The sequence below is a fragment of the Apis dorsata genome, unplaced genomic scaffold (genome assembly GCF_000469605.1).
Source record: "Apis dorsata unplaced genomic scaffold, Apis dorsata 1.3 scaffold_264, whole genome shotgun sequence".
NCBI lineage: Eukaryota > Metazoa > Arthropoda > Insecta > Hymenoptera > Apidae > Apis > Apis dorsata.
This window is the reverse complement of record NW_006263542.1, coordinates 190,344-198,369: the sequence shown is the minus strand read 5'-3', so window position 1 is coordinate 198,369 and position 8,026 is coordinate 190,344. Positions and strand designations below refer to the sequence as shown.

General features: G+C 30.7%; 1 long non-coding RNA gene across 1 annotated transcript; it reads left to right on the top strand.

Annotated features, from left to right (window-relative positions):
- The first annotated feature begins 5,684 nt into the window (after nucleotides 1-5,684).
- LOC116185728 lies at nucleotides 5,685-7,439 on the top strand. The gene is made up of 3 exons (XR_004150627.1): nucleotides 5,685-5,715; nucleotides 5,967-6,222; nucleotides 6,481-7,439. It is a non-coding gene; the product is annotated as an uncharacterized LOC116185728 (long non-coding RNA).
- The last annotated feature ends 587 nt before the right edge of the window (nucleotides 7,440-8,026 follow it).

Genomic DNA, 8,026 nt, shown 5'->3' with positions numbered 1-8,026 from the left:
CCACGAATCGGCTCGGCTCGAACGAACCGGGGTCTCGTATCTTGGAATACGGAGAGATTGATGCGCTGAGAGTGAAGGGCTGTCCGTCCGTGAATACGTGAGCACCTGTCAGGTGCATCGAGCATTTCAGCTTCCTGCATGCCCCCGCTTCTATTCTCGATAGACACGCGGCTCGATAAGTAATGCGGAACGGTGTAGGTGTTGCTGCAATGGACAGCACGGGACACGCCACTTACGATCGAAACGCCGCTACCGTTCGCTAAACCTCTCCACTCGATACAGGGTGACGTGGTAATAGCGTTACGACAGAATCGTGGTGGCACAACCACGCCGGGATGAGTTCACCCACCGTGTGTGTGTATGTGTGTGTGAGATAATGCATCGGGCGACCGGCTGCAACCACGTATCCCAAGTTTCAACTTGTTATGATGCGTAATTGCGTTAGAAATTTATCGTTTCTCGCTACGAGAATTCGTTAACTTTCCTACCGGTAGTTTAGAGATACCGGTGGATCGGGAGCCCCGCTGGCTGATTATAATCGAATCAGTATTTTACGTCTAATGAATTGCGGAATATATCGTCTTTACAGAACGATGGAATGGTGGTTTAGATCCTGACAGTTCGATGGAAATTTTTTTGTGAAACAAAGTTGCGATGTTATAATTTAATTCTCGTCTTTAACCCTTGTTTAGATTCTGGATTTTTCGATATTATTTCTTAAAATCTTCTCCTTTATAATTCGAGAATGATCAGTTTCGAGAGAGAATAACATCTCATTTAAAAAAGTCGGAGAGAGAAACACGAGCGCTGTTTGGAATTGGAGTTGCTGGAACGTCCGATTTCGTCAAACATCGATGTAGTAGATTCCCCGGATAGAATCGATTCTAGCCGTGGTATGTTGGGGCTCGAGTTGAGATATGACGTCGTGTGTCATTAGGTACGTCGTTATTCATTAAACTGACGTTCTAGTGCTTCAGTCGGTCAAACGATAATCGATGTAGGCGAGCGATATTGGTGCCCCATTCGAGGTTCGATCCCTCTCTTTCTCTTGCAAAGTGTCCCACAAGATATCCGATCCGATTACTGTGCCTCGATCAATCGATTTCGTCCGTTATTTCCCGAGCATTAGGCAAACAAAGAACAGTTTCTAGCGGAATTACCAATCCGTTTTATTCGTACGTCGGAATTTCAATTCCCACGCATTCGTTCTCCTATGTATAGTTCGAAACTATATTCCTCGTCCTCGACGCTGAGAGCAATTGCGAATTCATACAAATATTGAAACGAAAAAACGCGCGTTTACGATATACACGAGCAAAAAAGAAGATAATGCTTCGTTCTCATTTCGCTAAGTGCTACTAATCGTTATGCAGAGGCAATCTTTCTCACGATCGACCAATCCAATTTTCCAGTTATTTTTCTTGCACGCAAATAAATTTCTCGATGACACAGCAGTGTTCACGTATTTACGAATAATTCGTAACAGACGCGTAATAATAGACGCCGTCCACAAACGAAGAACTCATGCGGAGTTATGCCGATTCCTCGATCGTTGGATCGATATTCCAGCGAAGCTATCCGCGCATAAGCCGTGTATATATTCGCGTATCAAAATTATAGACGCGTACGTATAATCGTAAACGCGTGGAAATAAGCGAAGCGATTGCGCGGATAACGGTGTTCACGAAAATTACGAACCGATCATTTCTCCTCGAATATACGGATTCGATCGAAGTGAGGAAAGCGAACCATCGGATTCTATATTGGGCTGTCGTTTTTATCGAGGTCACATCGACAATTAATCGGCACTGATCACACGGGGTCGGATCCATCGTTGTAAATTGTAATAAGATGCCTTCTAAGCGATACACTTCCTATTGGGTTAACGAAGCGAGACCGTTAATCGTGGATCCGTTGCTCCTCCAAGGTTGCCCCGAAACCAGTCACCGTTAGTTCAACGTGTGATTAGAAACGGGCAGACCATCGCTTATACACGTTCATTTCTATCGGAGTAATTAGTACCAACAAGTTGTTGCATGTTATATCGAATAGCATACCGGATCGTTTCTATTCACGTACTTCACTGGCTCGAGATCATCAAGCGGTATATAAAGTTTACATCAATTTACGTCGTATTTTCTTCTTCTACTTAGTGTTATATTACTTAATAAACGTTCGCTATAAAATTTCTTAGTAAACGATCCGCAATAGTTTGATAATTTTACTTGGCACTCTCCGTTAAATATCGTAATTTCAATTACGCGTAATAAGTCAATTTTATTTGATTTTTAATTCGATATTTTCCTCGACAACAGACATTTACCATTATCTTCAATTTTTGCTCTTCGTCTTTATCCAAGCTTTGCCTCGAACCAGTACCTCCTTCCACTGCATCTTTACCACCCTGTTGATCATCCTACTTGTTTATGCACACATGTTACGCGAAAGGAATGACGAGGCTCTCGTGTTCCCGCGAGATATCAAAACATACTAGCGACCGTGCTGAGGAATGCGCACTCGAAAGAATACCTTGAAGGCAACGTACATACAGACACTGATTTTGCATCGACGTTGCACCGCCGAAGGCGTCGCAAATAACGGTTTGCTAATGAAAATGAATACGCGACCCCGTGAACCCACGTATCGTGTTGTGATTCGAAATGCCGGTTGAAATAATTATGGATATTAGAATCGGGTGGAATTAAATCGTTTCGTTTAATATCGAAATTTTGTCGCATCGAGGGAACAGTAGAATAGTTTGATTGAGTTAAATGGTTTCATGTAAAGAAACGATGCATCTGAGATAAATGAGTAAAAATGTAATTCTTTGGGTATAGATGTACAAGAAAATAAATCTTAGAGATAAAAGAAGAGGCTAACATTAACGATTATGTTAGATATAATTTTAGTTGTAAGTATAAGAGTCACGTCCGTTGATTTTATTTTATTTATGATTCGTTTAAGATCTGTGGATTTCTGGATTATAATCGCAATAAGTGATAGTTGTGCAAGAAAGCAGTTTGAAGAACGTACTGAGATATACGTCTTGATGTTATTATTTTTCTTTTTATAATTTTTAAATCGTTATATCGCTCTTGTTAGAATAACATAATGCATTTAATATCGCAGCAATAAAATTAGAATAATTTAACGCGTTATTATGGAACGATGTTAGCAAGGTTGCTATTATTAGTAGGCTTACAAGGAGAGATGCATCAAAGGAAAGATTCAAAGGGCCTCAGGGCAATGTGCATTTACACGGTGTATCGGCATTGCATCGCTACGCGTCACAAATAACGGTGACTAATGAAAACGCGCATTCTATGGTCTTATGTAGTTTTGCGCACGCGTGAACGTCAACTACAATAATCAATTGTAATCCGTGCAAATCACCATGGAATGGAAATAAAACAACGTGAAACGTTAAACAGATAGTGTCCAATTTTGCGCGATTCTATTGGCTCGCGCTCGATTTTCCTGCAATCTCGATCCTTTCATTTAAAAAGGAACATCTGAACATCAAGGAACATCAAGATATCTGAAATTTGCATCGTTTTGTTCGGTATACTATTATCTTCGATACTTCGATATTTTATATAACGAGAAATCAATCGAAATTAATAGTAAATATGTCAAAATGAATGATAATTTAATTTAAATATTTTTTTAAATTTCATCTATTAATATTTTTTTATTTTAACTTGTGTAGATTATGTTTCTACAGTTTTATTAGGAAAGCATCAATATTCTATATAAAGACACATCTTTTGCGACAATGATGAAACGAAATATTGATGATATTTTAATCGATTTTTAACTAAAAGTAATATCTAATTAGTAAAAAGTAATATCTAATTATTTATTCTTATTTTTAAAGTATTAAATACTGTGTTTTAATAAGAATATTCGTTTATTTATTTATTTAATATAATTAACTATTTATCATAATAATTATCATTTATGAATTATCATTTGATTTACTATTATATTTCAAATCTCTTCAATTTCTTTAATTTTCATTAAATTATTAATTTTAATAATTTATTTTTATATTAAGCGGATCTTGAAAGTAGTAATCTTCTTCTTGGCAAGATTTAGTAAATTAGTATCCCTTTCATTATTAAAAAATATACAAAAAAATATAAAAAAATTATACTCAAAAGGATATTTTTTAACAAGAATAGCGATTTCATGTAAGAATTAAGTTTGAATTTCTTTTTTGTGTTTCAGTTTCCTTTAATTTAATTAAATTTTTATTTTAAATTTCTTTATTTTGCTTGAATTGTTTTAATTTTTATGTTAAATTAACATTAATACTTAATTTTTATTATAATTTTAATAAATGGATCTTAATAGAACTTTTATGTTTTAGAAATCAACAATTCGATATTATATGATACTTTAATTTTCGCGCGGTTTTGTAAATAAGGAACCTCGCCGCTACAGCCAATTAAAAAGCCCCTAGACGAACTATGATGCGTCATTCTTCAGTGGGAAATTATCGTGATTGCTACGCATCGCTTCAGTTGCTCTCAATTACACAGTAAGTGATTTTATTTCTATTTTATTATCGAATTTATGAGTTATTGTTAGTTTCATTCATTTAATAATCTGTTAAACATTGTAATAAACATTGTAAAATTGAATTAATTAGTTCTTGAAGTTTCTTTTGCTTGTTCTATTCGATTGTTGAGGTTATCGATAGCTTATATTGTATTATAATCTTTTTAATCAATATTTCAGTTTAAATATTGCTTTAATTTTAATTTTAGACATTTTTTTACGGTTTTGATCTTTATTTGTGCAGATTATTGTTCAATTATAACTTCGAAAAAAATTCGACTATGAAGAAAAAATGCGTACGTCATTCATAATTTACTCAAGAATTTATTCATAATTTTTTTGCAAATATGGTAAGATTTTATCCATTTTAATATATATTGAACGTAAAATAATTAGTTTATTAAATAAAAGAATTAATTTTTTTCGTTAAATTATATTATTTTAATAATACATTTTCTTTTTCTAACTGCGTACTATTTCGTTCGTATATATATACTGTTCGTACTGTTTATATATTCGTCTTTCTCTTTCGTCTATTATATTTGAATGAAAATATAAACATTTCTTATAATACGAGCGTTTTAAGAAATTGAGAATTCGTCTGTATACGTTCGATTTGTTGTCAAACTTCCGAGCGTATCCCCTCTCTAGTTCGTGTTTCGATAATCGAAATTGTCGCGCGAGGTCATTCTAATATCGATTGTAGTCGTGTTCGGTCGTGTAACGTTTCCTTGAGTTGTGTGATTAATTTAGTGCGTAATATTTCTTTATTTCTATATTTGTTTCTTATTGTTTATATATTATTAATTAAATTATAGTGAATTACACGTGCTTTTATTATAATTATTATAATTTATTAAAATTATATCTTTTGGGCGGTTAAATTATACTTTTTTCTTCATTCATCTATTCGAGGTTAGAATAATAGGTATATATATTTATAACAAATTATATTATAATTTTTTAAGTGGAATTTGTGCTTAGTTATTGTTTTATTTTAATACAATCAATTAATTTTATACGTTTTATATATTTATTTGAAAATCTTGATTTTCTTTTATAGGTTATTTTGTAGGTTTCTTTTATAGGTGACTAGTGGAATGAATTTTAAGAAAATACATATTTCAATATGGATACCTTAATCAACAATTGGTAAAATTTTATACATTTTCTTTTTACTGTATTACTAATCACATATATTGTCATTAAATATATAATATAATAATTATAAGATAAAAATAGAGAATTGTAAGATAAATGAATTTCTTAATATGATTTGTCTTTATTCATGATTCACAATTAATTAATAGATTTCAAAAATTATTAATATTTTTGAAACAAATACTTCATAAGTATATTTAATAATCTTTTCTTATATTATATCTTCTCATTATTCAGTTTAGTTTCAGGAAATATTTGAGACCGAGAGCAATGCGGTCAATAGAATCAGTGTTTATTTCGTAAAAGTTTTTATATTTTTTGAAGTGTTTGAAATTCTATTTAAATTATAATAGTTTCGCGAGATTAAAATCAGTGTTTTTTCGCCAGTTTGAACTTAACGGTCGTGTTATTTATTCTTTTTTTTTTAAAATATTCGTTTCCGATATATATTCGAATCAGTGCTTTAGAAGATAAATCAATCATCCGTTATGCAAAAAGGTAATTATCTTTTATTTTATTTAAACTTTTATTTTTCTATTAAAATAGAATTATTAAATTTCGAATTTTTGTATTTCAAGTTTTTATAATTGCATTTTAATTTTTATTATTATTACAATTTATATATTAGAATCAATTCAATCTTTACTATTAGTATTCTATAAAAATAATAGCATTTCAATAATAGCATTTTTTTATTATTTCAATTTTTTTAAATCAATAATGTTTTAAATTGTCAATGTTTTATATTTGTTACAGATGTTTCACAGATCTCAAGTCTTGCTATTTAAAAATAGTCTTCTCAATGACTTTCCATTGATGATAATATTGATGGCAGTTTTTCGCATCTAATGGTGAGTCGCATGCATTTTTGTTCCTCTAGTTACTCAATCATATCGTAGGATAAAAGATCCGAATCGATACGAGTGACTGGTTGTATATGTAGAACTTTGCACGAGCACAGTGACCACGGATATTTACCGTGAATAATAAATTTTCTTTTTCTGTGTTTTATTTATTAGTTCAGGTTAGGTTTTCTTGCGCATCACATTTTCTAATATTAATAATTTTTTTATAGTAATATATTAATACAATATCATAATTATTTTAAATATTTGTAGTTGAAAATTTTTGGCTACAATCAATTAATATAAACTTTGAATAAAATATAAAATTAGAAATTTATAAAATGAGAAAATATTTAGTATAGATATGCATTCAAATATCCATATGAATATGTATGTATAAATAAAGATCATGAATATTTAAATGAATAATAAATAATAGAAATAATTTCAATTGTGTAATGGAAAAGTCAGATATTTCCTGACTTCAATGTAATTATTATACAATAATTATATGAATGCATATCATTAATGTGATAATAAATCATTTTCAATTTTATTTCTTTCGCTTTATAGTAATATTTTAAAACATATATTTATTTAATTTTTATGCTATAAACTTCGCGATATAATTTGATATATATTTTAATAAAAGTTTTATTTCTTATGTATAAAAATAAATTAAATTTTATGCGCAAGAAGACGTTTCGCGACAGACAGATTTCTGAATTAAAGCAACAAGTTTTAAATGCTTTCATGTTTTCAAAAATATGCTTTGATAAAGAAATCGCCTGAGGTTACTTGCATTAATATTTATATCACATTGCAATGAATTTTAGTTTCACTTTAAAGAGATAAATTTCAATATTTTAAAATTCCNTATATATATTTCTTACTAATTAATTCAATTCTTTTTATTCAATTTATTAATTCATAAAATCAATAAATCAAAATATACAAAGTAATATTATAAATATTTTGAAATAAAAAATTGAGAATATAAAAATAATTAAAAAAAGAAAATTGAAAAATATTAATCCGTTAGATACAAAATATTTATATTAATCTATCTTTTTAGCTCAGGATTTTCAGATTTAACCCCTTCCATGTTCATTGCCAGGATCTCATTCACGTGCTCAGGTGCTACTTGGATGAGAGAGAGGCAATGAATATGATGACCATAGTTCATAAGTTTATAACAATTTCATAGCGACTGACAATGTGTTGGTGCATCGTGCACGACGTATTTTCCACATTGTGTATGTTGTTAGGCTGTGGAATTGCGTCGTTTTAATTATTATTTCATTTATAGCGCCATTTACAGTAACAAGTTTCTATCCGTTACTAAATACATATCGCGGATTACAATACTCATATTTCTTTAAAAGACGATTTACATGTTCTTTCGAGCATGAATATTTGCAATTAAAATTAGAATATACGTACAACTCTTTATTGTT